We start from the raw sequence: 13,426 nt of genomic DNA, 5'->3' as shown, positions 1-13,426 counted from the left end.
CAACCAAGATGCAATCTGAATCTAAACTCTCTTCTCCTCAGGGAAATAGCCAAAAATTGAAAAGAAAAATAAGGCTGAGAATAAGGTCTGTGTTCTTCAGAAGATCTCCAAATAAAAGGAGAAAGAACAAATCAAAAATGAGGCTGAAGTTTACACAGAGTTGTAGAATAACTTAAAGAAGTCCTGAAAGATAGTCTTGAAAAACCAGTCTTTTCGAAAAGTCTCCCTCCCTTTCCTCTTTGATTCCTCCTTCCCAGTCTTTTGCCCCTTGTCTTCTGGGCAACTCTCTGAGTCATCTGCCATGTAGGAGGGGATCAGAGGCATAGTGGGGTATTGGGTGTGAGGGGCATGAGGAGGGCATGCAATGATGAGTGTAGAAGTGTAAGTGGCTGCCTCTTTCCCCAGCCCTCCTTTGTGGATATTTTGTCAGGTTTGTACAGGTGTGTGTGTGTGTGTGTGGGGGGGGAGTGAGAGGGTGTCTGTGTCTGTGTGTCTATGTGTGCCTGCATGCTTTCCCTCACTTGCCATTGATAATATTTAATATAAATTTTGGAATTTAATAAGGGCCAAAGCTTGAATTAAGAAGAATCTGGACCTAATAGTCTCTTTTGGTATCTTAAGTTAACTCAGAGAATGCCTTTTGGTATCCGCAAAACAAATGGGGCTGACTTAGTACCTTCCTTACCAGACCCTTCTCCTGGCATCTTAGTGATAAGGAAAAACACAGATGTCCTGGGTTGTAATTTTAACTTTGTCAAGATACCCTTTCTTGTGTCCTTAACTTCAAGGACCTATTTATGACAGGTTGTCTGCCATCGGAGTGGTGGGATTTTCTCCTTATCATATGTCACAGAGACTTATGCTACAGAGAGGAAATTCACACAGCTTGGGATTATAAAACCCAATTGACACTACTTTGTTAATTGTCTTACTAAATTTTCAATTTGTTCAACTAAGAGAGTTCCTTTCTCACAGTAAAATGTGTTTAAGCCACTTGATTTCTGTACTGAGTCAGTCAGAAAATCTCTGGTTACATAATATTGTGTTACCATTTCTTCAAAAGGAATTATTTAATTAATTAAATCACAAAATGTATGCATTTAGCCTGTTGCCTTTTCTTTAACAAAGTTTTCAGGTCAACACCATTTGCCTCCGTACTCCTTGACACTGCTGAGACCAGAGCAAGGACCCATCAAGTCTAAGAAGACCTGTTGCCATCTTCTGTTACTGCCCAGGGCTGTGGCTTCCCACTGATGGTCAAAAAGGATTGGTTTGAAGAAAAATACATGAAAGTCTTACATCATGATAACTATTAGATAAAGAAAACAAATAAAAGTTGTGAAAGTTGATGAGGTTAATCCATCATAAGAGGAAGAGGAGGAACTGGAGAGACAATTGTTAAGTGTTCACAGTGGGAGAAGATTATGGAAAATTCTGTCATATACTGGAACTGTTGGAACTTTTGGCCTTTGCATTGGATTTCTTACTTCCGTCTACCTGGTTACTTTATATGAAAATGATTTACGGTTTTCTAAGATAAAGGAAGTGGAGCAAGTAATATCATTCAGAACAAAGTGTGATAATTCACACATATTACCCTTGTTCCAAACCAGTGCTACAAATGCTAACTATGATGAAAGTTTTCCATGAGTTGATATTATACAGACACATTTAGAACCTGTATCTATCCTTTATTTGGACTCCAAACAATGTACATCACAGCACTTTATATAACCAGCTGGCTCCTTAATGAAATATAGTATTAAGGACTGTTAATAGCTTTCTGGTATGTTATAATTAGAATAGATACCACAAGAGTTCACCATTCCTTTGGGAGAGAACTGGGTATTTCCATGCTTCAGTTTATATAGCAGTAATTACATATTTATTTAGACTACACTTACAGCTTCTTTGTGAAATACTGACTCTTCTTGCAGTGTTTATATATACTTTTATCTTTAGTGTGACATGGCACTTTAATCAGTTTGTGATTCTGATACAAGCATTGATTTTATTCATAATGGACTGCCTGAACAGCTTATGGTACATGGCTATGTGCTATATAGGTGGCAAGTTTACTCTTATTCTTATATCCTTCACTTCTTTAGTTTCATGATTCTTGGGTCAATGTTTGTAGGTTTTAACCTCTCAGTATCAACAGCAAGAAAATTTCAGGAAAATATGAAAACTGGAGGCTTCCTTAATAAGCCCGGGAAACTTTTGTTCAACTTAATTCTGGTACTCTTTTTGACAGTTTTTTTCAATAGCTTTATTGAGATACAATTTCTTAATCTAAAGTCCAATGAACACATGTTTAAATTTCTGAAGCCAAAATTTGGGTGTAGAGGAAAAGGAGATTTTGATCCATATCTGTACCTATGTGAAGACTTTTTGATCTCCCATCCTTTAATACACTTGAAAGACTCTCACATACTTAACTCTTTTACGTATATGTGTTTGTTCTTTCTATTGTAGTGATAGTAGCTGTTGCTTTTCAGAACCTCTTTAGTTATACTAATGTACACTCCATGGATAATAAGAGAAAATGCCCTGAATGTCCTGAAGCTTGGAACAGCCTACAACTTTGTGCATTCTATTTTGCTTGGATATTTGGCCAATTTGGATATTTCATGAAAATGAAGGAACATCACATATGTGTGTGTTTGCATCATTTGGCTAATGTAGCTGTAACTGTAGGAATTACTTTTTCAATTGGTCCATCTCTAAACACCTAAAAGGATGAAAATGGTAAGGTATTCAGTATCTGTAGTAATATTCATCCATCTTTGCTATAAATTTTGGCCATGAATGATGGAAGAGCTATCAAAATTGAGAGAATTCTATGACTTAGACACAGTGGAGCTGATAAACTGGATTAAGTCAAATGCTCCCAGGAAAGCTTTGTTTTCTACAAGTATACAATTGTTAACTAGAGTCAAACCTGTACTGGGGAAAGCCTTAACCAGTCATCCACACTACTAACATAAGGGACTGTGACAGGGAACAAAAGAGGTTTCTCAGACACATGCAAAGAGATCTCTCAAAGTAGCCAACAAGCAAGGATTCATGGTAAATGAATTTCATGTATAGTTTAATGCTTCGAAGTTAACAAGTATTCTAGAAGTTTACATGAGTATTAATATTTTTAAAGATATTTTACATAAACTGTTTTTTTTTTTTAAATTTGTATACCTTTCCCCACTGATCTTCATTGTGTTGATTAAAAACAAGTTTCTAACAATGATCTGGAACTTTTGTTATTTGAGCTATTTCCAATCAGATAGGAATGTTGAGTTCATTTGTATTGGAAACATTTTCAAGCAAACTTTGAATTTTATTAAACTAAATAAAAAAACCTAACGAAATTAGTGAATAATGTAATTTCAATTTAATTACTATATGCTATTCAAGTATTATGTACATTAATAATGACATGCTAGCTAAAAACAAAGTTTACTGTTGCGTGAGATACAGTGACCCTTACTCAAATTAAACTAAGAGGCTTCTCAAGGTAGAAGGCAAAAAGGAATTTATTACAATCTCATGAGAATGGACACTTCCCGGGAGACCATGGGCAGTGTCAGCAAGGGAGTGCACCTGAGCAGAGCAGAATACAACGTTATATAGTCTCTAACACTGAAGCCCATCATCCTCTCTTCCCATTGGCTGAGAGTACAGGTGAACAGTTTAAGTGCGGGAATCTACCCCAGAAACAAAGAACATGGAGAGGATCGTTGCTCACTAATGAGGGTTTTTGTTACCAAATATGGAACTTATGGGAAGAATGCTGATGTGGCATTGAGGGGGTGGTAAAGGGAAAGTAAGGGGGGGGGGCACACCAGGTCACATGACTGGAACTGTGGTGGTTCTCCTCCATCCTGGAGCATTTTATTTGCCTAAGGGAGATAGTTATTTTAGCTTTGGCAGAAAGGGTAGGGGTTTTGGGGAATTCATGCCTAAGCGGTCTTCACTTAACCTGATTTCACTCACTGTTGTCCTGTTTTTTTCTATAAGTTTCATAAACATTTTAAGTTTTCATGTTCTTAGCATTCAAATATTATGATGGCACTGTGCATTTATTTGATACTTTTTCATTGATATGTACATGAGCAAGTGCTTTGGTAAAAATAATATGTTTTATTAAAAACTGAAGTTTAAAGTAATAGGTGCCTAAGAATATTCCAAATTATATTTCTCAGGTTCTTCAAATGGGAGAAAAGTGTGTGTAGGAGGATTGTTTAGTTTCATAATAGTGATGCAGTTTAGGGTTTCTGGGAACCCCAAAATATCAGGGTACATTCAGCTTGGGATGAATTCATGCACTTAAACCATATTCCAATCAAGTGGAAAAATTTATTGCAATGCCAATAAAGCAGGTGAGGTTCTTAGGGAACCTGTAAACTAATGAGGATGAGATTTGTACAAAAGGGTCAGTGAAAAGATCTGGGTGGGATAAAGGAGTGGTAAATAATTTGGGATGGATCAAGTGAAACAGTGAAAGGAATTGTAAGTAAACTAGGTGATCTGGGTGGGATTAAGGAATGGTCCATATATGCAAGTAGTCTGGGGTGGGCCAGGTGCCTTGGGTGGAGGCCCAGAGACATGTTTTATTCCTTTGTGGGTCCAGGTCCCATCAACCCATCAATAGGATATTCAACTAGATTATTATCTGGTATTTTTGTTTTAAAGCATGCTTATGTTATTTTAACCTTGTCCTTCTCTTTAATATTGTTTGTTTCATTGCCAGGTTTATATATTTTGGTAACCTGTGTTCTGTTTTTAGATTTTGCATTTTTGTATCTTAGTATCTGTTTACCTTTAAATGTTGTCTAAATTATGTAATTATTACAGTATTTTAGGCAAACTTTGTTTTCATACCAAGTATGACTTGTCAGCTTCAACCTTAATAAAATAACTTCTATGTTTATTGTTTTCCTTTCTGAGAGGAAGTCAGGTACCTCTAAGTCTACTCCAATACCAAAATACTTAGAAGCAGCCCTGGTAGTATATATAGTACTCATGGGATTTATGATGATTACTGTTACAATTAATGTCTAATTAAAATGTAAAAAAATGATGTCCCTAAAAGCATATTGTACATTTAGTTAAACTGGCGTGGCTAATGAGAATACCTTTCACCCCACTCTATGAACCAATGCCTAAGGTACATTACCAAAGGGATTGAAATGGATATTGAAATGGACATGTTCAAATAATTTTTTATTCAGCAAATACTTACTAAGCAGCATTCAGAATCTTTCTGAACTTTCATGCTGAACGTAAAAGGATGGTGAGCTTTTACTAAAATTTATTTAAATCAAAACATGACACTAGCTAGACTATTAAATTGTGTATCCAAAGCTTCTGAATTTTTTCTTATCTGTACCCTTTAATGAAGTTAGAGTTCCCTGCAGTTTAGCATAATGCAATAATAAAACACTTTGATTAGTATTGAAACTTTTATCAAGCTATTAACAATATATGTCTGTTGTAGCTGACAATATGGGCCAGTAAGTTTTTCATTGAGTGTCTTAAAATAAATGAAAATTAAGCACATGTAAGGGACTGTGTTAGACTGTGGTGGTTCAATTTTTATATCCTCAGTCTTCTTTTCATATGTACATATATTTGAGCAAAAATTTAAAGAGTCTTACAAATTCCTTTGAAGAATTTGGTGGTAGATTTGCCACCCTGAGAAATTACATGTATGTTTTACATATTATGTATTTATATGTACATTGTCATATAGATGGCATGAGATGCTTTTTTTAAATTAAGTTTACATAACAGTAATACTATTGTCAAATCATTCCATGTTGATCAAATATTTTCATGGAAAAGATAAGGCACCAGAGGGGAAAAACATGTGCTAGACAGAGGCCACACATTCTTATTCTTTCCAAGATACTGTGCCATCCATATATGGCAGAAATCTTAATTTCTTAAAAGACAGATAACCTATATATTACCAAAACATTTTCAGAGCTAGAACTAGCCCAATTCTTCTACTAAGATAGTGACTCAGCCAGAAGTCAGAATGCCTGAGCAAGTGTACAGCTCAAGTTGTTCCAGTGTGTCCAACTCTTCAAATGTTTGTCCTTCCTGTCCACTGCCAACTACTCCCAGAGCACCCCAGCCTGGCTTGTGAAGTCAATAGTTCATAACAAATCTCATGCAACAGTAATGCCATTAGCCAGCCACCTTCTCCTGCTGTGATTCCCCTCTCCATGCTCCAAGCTCCCACAGAAGTCAAGCAGCATGTGAAGTGAAAGAGAGTTCTGAGCCTGGGCAGGAGAGACACTGGAGACATTCAGCCTCCAGCCCTGGGCTTCTCAGCATTGGCACCATCCTCATCTTCTCTATCCTTCCCTAGAGTCCAACTCAGCCTGTGTAGCCACGTCAAGCCCAGAAGTCCACCTACCTCCAGGTTGACTCTGGGAGTGAGAGAGAAACAGAGACACACTTATTTCTCTTTACTGTTTGACCTTGAAGATGGCTGTCTTTGAAAAGTCTTAACTACCAACGTATGTCAGTCATTTGGAAAATAAACTTCTAAGCAATCCCTAGATTTTCATTCTTATAACTTAGATGATATTCACAGTGAGTTTTTTTTTTATCTCTTTAAGTTTTAATAAATAAAATCACACAAATAGATGTGGTAACATTTCACCTCTATGTGCTGCAAGTGATTCTATGTCAGTGGGGTTCATGCCATGTGAAAAAGCAAAACATCAGGAGACTCCAAGGAATAATGGATACAAGTAGAACGAGCATTAGCAGGCAATTACAGATGGCCAAATATGGCTGTTTATGTATCTGTGTTTGTGTGTGTATGTGAATATGTGAGAAGGAAAATCCATCAGTGAGCATGTGTGTCCAGAAAAGGAAGTGGGTAGGTTGCCTGAGAAGGAGAAAAAATAGATAAATGGTTCAGATCTCCACAAGACCGTAAGTCACAGAGCAAATTCTGATCAGATGATTATCAGTACAGATGAGGAAATAGAAAAATTGGATTAAGTGACTTGCCCAGGGTCACACAGTAAGTGTCTGAGGCCAGATTTAAATTCACAAAGATGAGTCCTCCTGATTCAAAGTTCAATGCTCTATCCACAGTGCTACCTAGGTGCCGAAACATCTGTATATATCTGTACTACATACCCCATGAATTTGTCTGGACCCTGAGAAGTTAAATGATTTGCCCAGCCAGAATTTTTTATAATCTCTCCATGTCTTGTACAAGAAGAGAGTTTGGGCTAGTGAAAGAACAAGGAAAGTCACGACTTGAGGTTTATATCTCTAGCTTGCTCACCACTCTGGAGACAGCTGCTGTAGATTCTTGAGGCTTTCCTAATTGTCACTGTAAATAGACATCATGTAAGAATCAATTAATACTTGGAGAGAGCCTCAAAAACAAGTATTATCTTCAAATAAATCAGTTTTTGTGTGCCAGAAAATTGTTCTCACTCTAAAGTTAGTTTCTCTCATCCCTGATGTATTGGAGACCTCTTTTCTTGGATCCCCAATAGCCTCTATTCCCTCCTCTGTCCCATTTTCCAGGCTACCCTCATCTTAATTTTTGTTTTGCTTGTGCTTTTTCTTTTCCTTAAATGTTGTCTTAGGTCATCCTCTGCCATCAAGACCATGGAGTTCAAACCAAAATGAATTAAAGATGGGAAGTGGAGAGACACCTTTGATTTAGAAGGTTTCAGTTCATAGTTATAATGTTCAATGGTTATTCTTCAAATTGTTGTTCTAATGTTTGCTTATTCTTCTAATTTATGGAAGAGCCCCAACTTCCTCAACCTGCTTTCCCCCAATTGGACTGAAGGATGGAGCACTAAACTCCTCCTAAAGCCTTTTCCTCCAGTATGTCTGATCACCTCTCATCATCATCATTCTCTTGGTCATCATTGTCATAGTCCTCCTCCTGCTCCTTCTCCTCCTCATCTTGTCATCATCATGATGCTATCCATTCTCCAAATGATGAGGTTGGGGGGGCAGGAGGAAGTATCTTCTCAAAAAATTTTCGGCATTCATTTTTTATTTTTCTGTGTGTTTGCTCTAATTCTCTCTCTCTCTCTTTCTCTCTCTCTCTCTCTCTCTTTCACACACACACACATTTATAATTAGATGTTCCTTTCTATTATTAGCCCTGTGATTTTATTTTTATGTAGAAATCTTGATTTTTGAGGCTTTATTTTGCACCTCACAACTATTGAAGATACTATTTATTCATTTCTAATAAATTAACTTATTTATTTTTAGTTTTCAACATCTCCCAGTGCATCCTGGGTCATCTCCAGTCATCTTGAGGAATATCAGGTCACTGAATTCAGATGGCTCTGGAGGAGAAGTGAGACTGGTGACCTTGCACAGCCCTTCCTCACTTGAAACAGTCATGTGCAAGTCATGTCATCATTTCTCTGATGGCATGGTCTTCTTCAGCAGCAAGGGACAAACACAGCAACAATTTTGAATTCCAAATTTTCTCCCCATCTCTCTGCTCTCCCCACCCCGAGATGGAATGTAATTTGATAAAGGTTCTACATATACACTCATATTAAACCCATTTTCACATCAGTCATGTTGTAAAGAAAAATTAGAATTAATGGGAGAAACTACGAGAAAGGAGAAACAACAATTAAAAGAATGAGAGCAAATAATGTGCTTTGATCTGCAATTAGAATCCATAGTACTTTTTTCTGAATACGAACAGCATTTTCCATCATGGGTCTTTTGGAGTTGTCTTAGATCCATGTGTTGCCAAGAAGAAATAAGTTTATTAAAGTCAGTCACTGCACAATGTGTCTGTTATCGTGTACAGTGTTTTCCTGGTTCTGTTCACTTCAATCAGCCTCAGGTCATATAAGTCTTTCCATGTTTTTCTGAAGCCCACTTGCTCATCATTTCTTATAGCATAATAGTATTCCATTACATTCATATATCACAACTTGTCCAACCATTCCCCAATTGATGAGCATCCCCTCAATTTATAATTCTTTGCCACTACTGAAAGAGCTGCTATAAATATTTTTGTATATGTGGATCCTTTTCCCATTTGTATAATATCTTTGGGATACAGATCTAGAAGTGGTATTGCTGGGTCAAATGGTATGTACATAGTTAAAGCCCTTTGGGCATAGTTCCAAATGCTCTCCAGCAACTGGATCAGTTCACAACTCCACCAACAATGTATTAGTGTCCCAAAATTCCCACATCTCCAACATTTATCATTTTTTTGTTTGGCCATATTAACCCAATTTGATAGGTGTGATGTGGTAGCAGAGTTATTTTGATTTGCATTTCTCTAATCAATAGTGATTTAGAGCATTTTTTCATGTGACTAGAGATAGCTTTAATTTCTTCCTCTGAAAACTGCCTGTTCATATCCTTTGACCATTTGTCAATTGGGGAACGATTAGTATTCTCATAAATTTGACTCAGTTCTCTATATATTTTAGAAATAAGACCTTTATCAGAGACACTGTTTGTAAAAATTCTTTCCCAGTTTTCTGCTTCCCTGTAAATCTTGGTTTTATTGGGTTTGTTTGTGCAAAAACTTTTCAATTTAGTTTAATCAGAATTATCCATTTTTGCATTTCTTATGTTCTCTATCTCTTGTTAGGTCATAAATTCTTTCATTCTTCATAAATCTGACATGTAAACTATTCTTTTCTCTCTTAGTTTGCTTATAGTATCAGCCTTTACAGCTATAATGCTTACCGATGGTTTTAAGTCGGTGCTTCTAATCATTTTAAGAAAGAATCAATTTATTCCTATGCTCTTTAGCATTTTTAATAAGAATGGATTATTTTGTCAAAAACTTTTTATGCATCTCTTGAGATAATCCACTAGTGTTCTAGTTAGGTTTATGTTAGTTTTGCTGCTGATATGGTCAATTACGCTGATAGATTTCCTAATATTTAACCAGCCCTGCATTCCTGGTTTAAATCCCACCTGGTCATAATGTATTATTCTCATGATAATTTGCTGTAATATTTTTGCTAATAGTTTATTTAAATTTTTTGCATCTATATTCATTAGGGAAATTCATCTATAATTTTCTTTCTCTGTTTTGGTTCTTCCTGATTTAGGTACCAGTACCATATTTGTTTCACTAAAAGAATTTTTTGGCCTCCTTCTCTGCTCATTTTCCCAAATAATCTATATAGTATTGGTATTAATTGTGTTTTTTTTTTTTTAAATATTCGATAGAAGTCATTTGTAAATCCATCTGGCCCTTGAGATTTTTTTCCCAGAGTAAGTTCATTGATGGCTTGTTCAATTTCTTTTTCTGAAATGGGGCTATTTAAATATTTTATTTCCTCTTCTGATAAGCTGGACCATTTACATTTTTGTAAACATTCATCCTTTTCACTAAGATAGCCAAATTTATTGACATACAGTTGGGCAAAGTAGCTCCTAATAATTGTTTTAATTTCTTCTTCATTGGTGGTAAATTTTCATTTTTGATGCTAGAAATTTGGTTTTCTTTCTTTTTTTTAAAATAAAATCAACCAAAGGTTTATCTACTTTATTGACTTTTTCATAAAACTAACTCTTAGTTTTATTTATTTATTAAGCAGTTTTCTTAATTTCAATTTTATTAATCTCTCCTTTTTTCACTATTTCTAATTTGATATTTAATTGGGGATTTTTAATTTGTTCTTTTTTCTAGCTTTTTTAGTTGCATGTCCAATTCACTTATCTTCTTATTCTCTATTTTATTCATGTAAGCATTGAGAGATATAAAACTTCCGCTAAGAACCACTTTCACTTTATCCCATAAGTTTTGCCATATTGTCTCATTATTGTCATTCTTTTGTATGACATTACTGATTGTTTCTACTATTTTGTCATTTGACTTACTTTTTCTTTATGATTAGATTATTTAATTTCCAATTGATTTTTAGTCTACCTTTCCATGGCCCTTTATTACACTTAATTTTTATTGCATCATGATCTGAAAAAGATGTATTTAATATTTCTGCCTTTCTGCATTGGATTGTGAGGCTTTTGTGCTCTAGTACCCAGTCATTTTTTTGTGTAGGTGTCATATGCTGCTGATAAAAAGGTAATTCCTTTCTATCCCTATTCAATTTTCTCCGAGGTCTACTATATCTAACTTTTCTAAAATTCTATTCATTCCCCTAACTTCTTTCTTGTTTATTTTGCAGTTAGATTTATCTAGTTTAGAAGAGGGAGGTTGAGGTCACCCACCAGTATAGTTTTGCTGTCTATTTCTTCCTGTAACTCCCTTAACTTCTCCTCTACAAATTTGGAGGCTGTCCACTTTTTGCATATATGTTTAATAATGATTTTACTTCATTGTCTGTGGTGCCTTACAGCAGGAGGTAGTTTTGTTTTTTATCTTTTTAAAATCTTTAAAAAAATTTTTTGATTTTGCTTTGTCTGAGATCAGGATTGCTTCTCAATGTTTTTTTTTTTTTTTTTTTTTTTTTTTTTTTTTTACTTCAGCTGAAGCATAATATATTCTATTCCAGTCTTTTCCTTTACTTTGGTGTATATCTATCTGTTTCAGATGTGTTTTTTATAAACAATGTACTATAGGATTATGATTTTTATTCCATTCTGCTATTCATTTGTCTTTTATGGGATTAATTCAGTTATGACTACTGTCTGTGCCTTTTTCTCCACCCTATTACCCCTCCCCCTGTTTATGCTTTTCTTTCTCCTTTTCCCTCCTCTCTAGCATTTTGCTTTTGACCACTGCTTCTCTCAATCTGCCCTCCCTTTTCTTTCCTCCCTTCCTACTTTTTTCCTCCCTTCTATCTACCCCCTCCCTTTTCTTTCCCTTTTCCCCTCCTACTGTTTATAGGGCAAGTTAGATTTCTAATTGAGTATGTTATTCCCTCCTTGAGTCAAATCCAACGAGAGTAAGGTTCAAACAATGCTCATCTCCCTCCATTTTCTCCCTCTACTGTACTATAAACTATGAATATAATATGGTATGCTATTTTCAGCAAAAAAATTTACAGAATTATGTTATTATGAGGAAAAAGCTTTTGAGAAAATACTGCACCACTTTTTGTTAACACTAAAAAACATAATCCTAAAAACAAATCTTTCTTAATGTAATAATAGTATATATCTATAACCAAGGACAAACATTATATTTGACAGAAAAAATTTAGAGGCTTTTCCAGTAAAACCAGGGGCAAAGCAAGGAAGTCTGCTATCATCACTTGGTAGTAGTAAAATGCTAACTGTAACAATAAAACATGAAAAAAGAACTGAAAAAATAAACACAAGCTAAAGTAAAATGTGATTAACAGTTTTTGTGAATGATATGCTCGTTTAGAGAACGCTAAAGATTCTACAGATATTTTATTGAATCAATGAACAACTTTAGCAGGATAGCAGGTTATAAATAAATGCACATAAATTATTACCTTCTTTTTTTTTTTGCTATCAATGTAGTTGAAAAGGATAGAAAGAGAAATTCCATTCAAAATCATTACAGAATGCATAAAGTACCTAAAAATGTATCTACTGAAACATACAGAAACTATGTGAATAGGACTATAAAACATTCAAAAAAAACCTTTCCATAACTGAAGAAATACTTAATTGCTCATGGTTAAGCCATGATAAAATAAATAACAAAATGTCAGCATGACCTAAGTTAAATTACACATTGAGTACTATATCATTCAAAACACTAAAGGATAGCCTTATGAAGCCAGAAATAACATGAACATAATTCTTCTGGAGGAACCAAAGGTCAATAAATTCAAGTGAAGTAATTTAAAAAAAATATGAAATGGAGGAGTACTAGATCCCAAATTCTACAACAAAGCAATAACCAACAAAACTATTCAATACTGGTTAAAAAAAACCCAACTAAAAATGTGATCAATTGAACAAATTATAAACGTAAGATAGAAAAAAAAATAAACATAATAATATAGTATGTGATAAATTCCAAAGCCCTCAACTGTTAGGATAAGGATAGAAACTTTGGAAAAGTAGAAAGGAAATGGGTAGTTATTAAGATTTTGCCAACAGTTGACCTCAGATGCCACAATAAATTTTTTTATTATTTTTTAATACTTATTTATTTTTAGTTTTCAACATTCATTTCCACAAAATTTTGAGTTCCAAATTTTTCCCCATCTCTCCCCTCCCCTCACCCCATAACACCATGCATTTTGATTACCCCTTCTCCCAATCTTTCCTCCCTTCTATCACACCCTTCCCTTCCCTTATCCCCATCCTCTCTCTTTTCTTGTGGGGCAAGATAGATTTCTATACCCTGTTACCTATATTTCTTATTTCCCAAGTGTATGCAAAAACAATTCTCAACATTCATTCCTAAATCTTTGAGTTCCAACTTCTCTCCCTTCCTCCCTCACCACTCTTCCCCACTGAGAAGGCACTCAATTCAATATAGGCTATGTATGTG

At 35.0% G+C, this 13,426-nt stretch overlaps 1 pseudogene; it reads left to right on the top strand.

The window, feature by feature from the left end:
* Positions 1-348: 348 nt before the first annotated feature.
* On the top strand, positions 349-3,090 carry LOC140517433 (protein C-mannosyl-transferase DPY19L3-like; annotated as a pseudogene).
* Positions 3,091-13,426: the final 10,336 nt, after the last annotated feature.

The sequence above is a fragment of the Notamacropus eugenii genome, chromosome 1, assembly GCF_028372415.1.
Source record: "Notamacropus eugenii isolate mMacEug1 chromosome 1, mMacEug1.pri_v2, whole genome shotgun sequence".
In the NCBI taxonomy this organism is placed as follows: domain Eukaryota; kingdom Metazoa; phylum Chordata; class Mammalia; order Diprotodontia; family Macropodidae; genus Notamacropus; species Notamacropus eugenii.
Note: the sequence above shows the minus strand (reverse complement) of the source record. Positions and strands in the feature narration are given on the sequence as shown.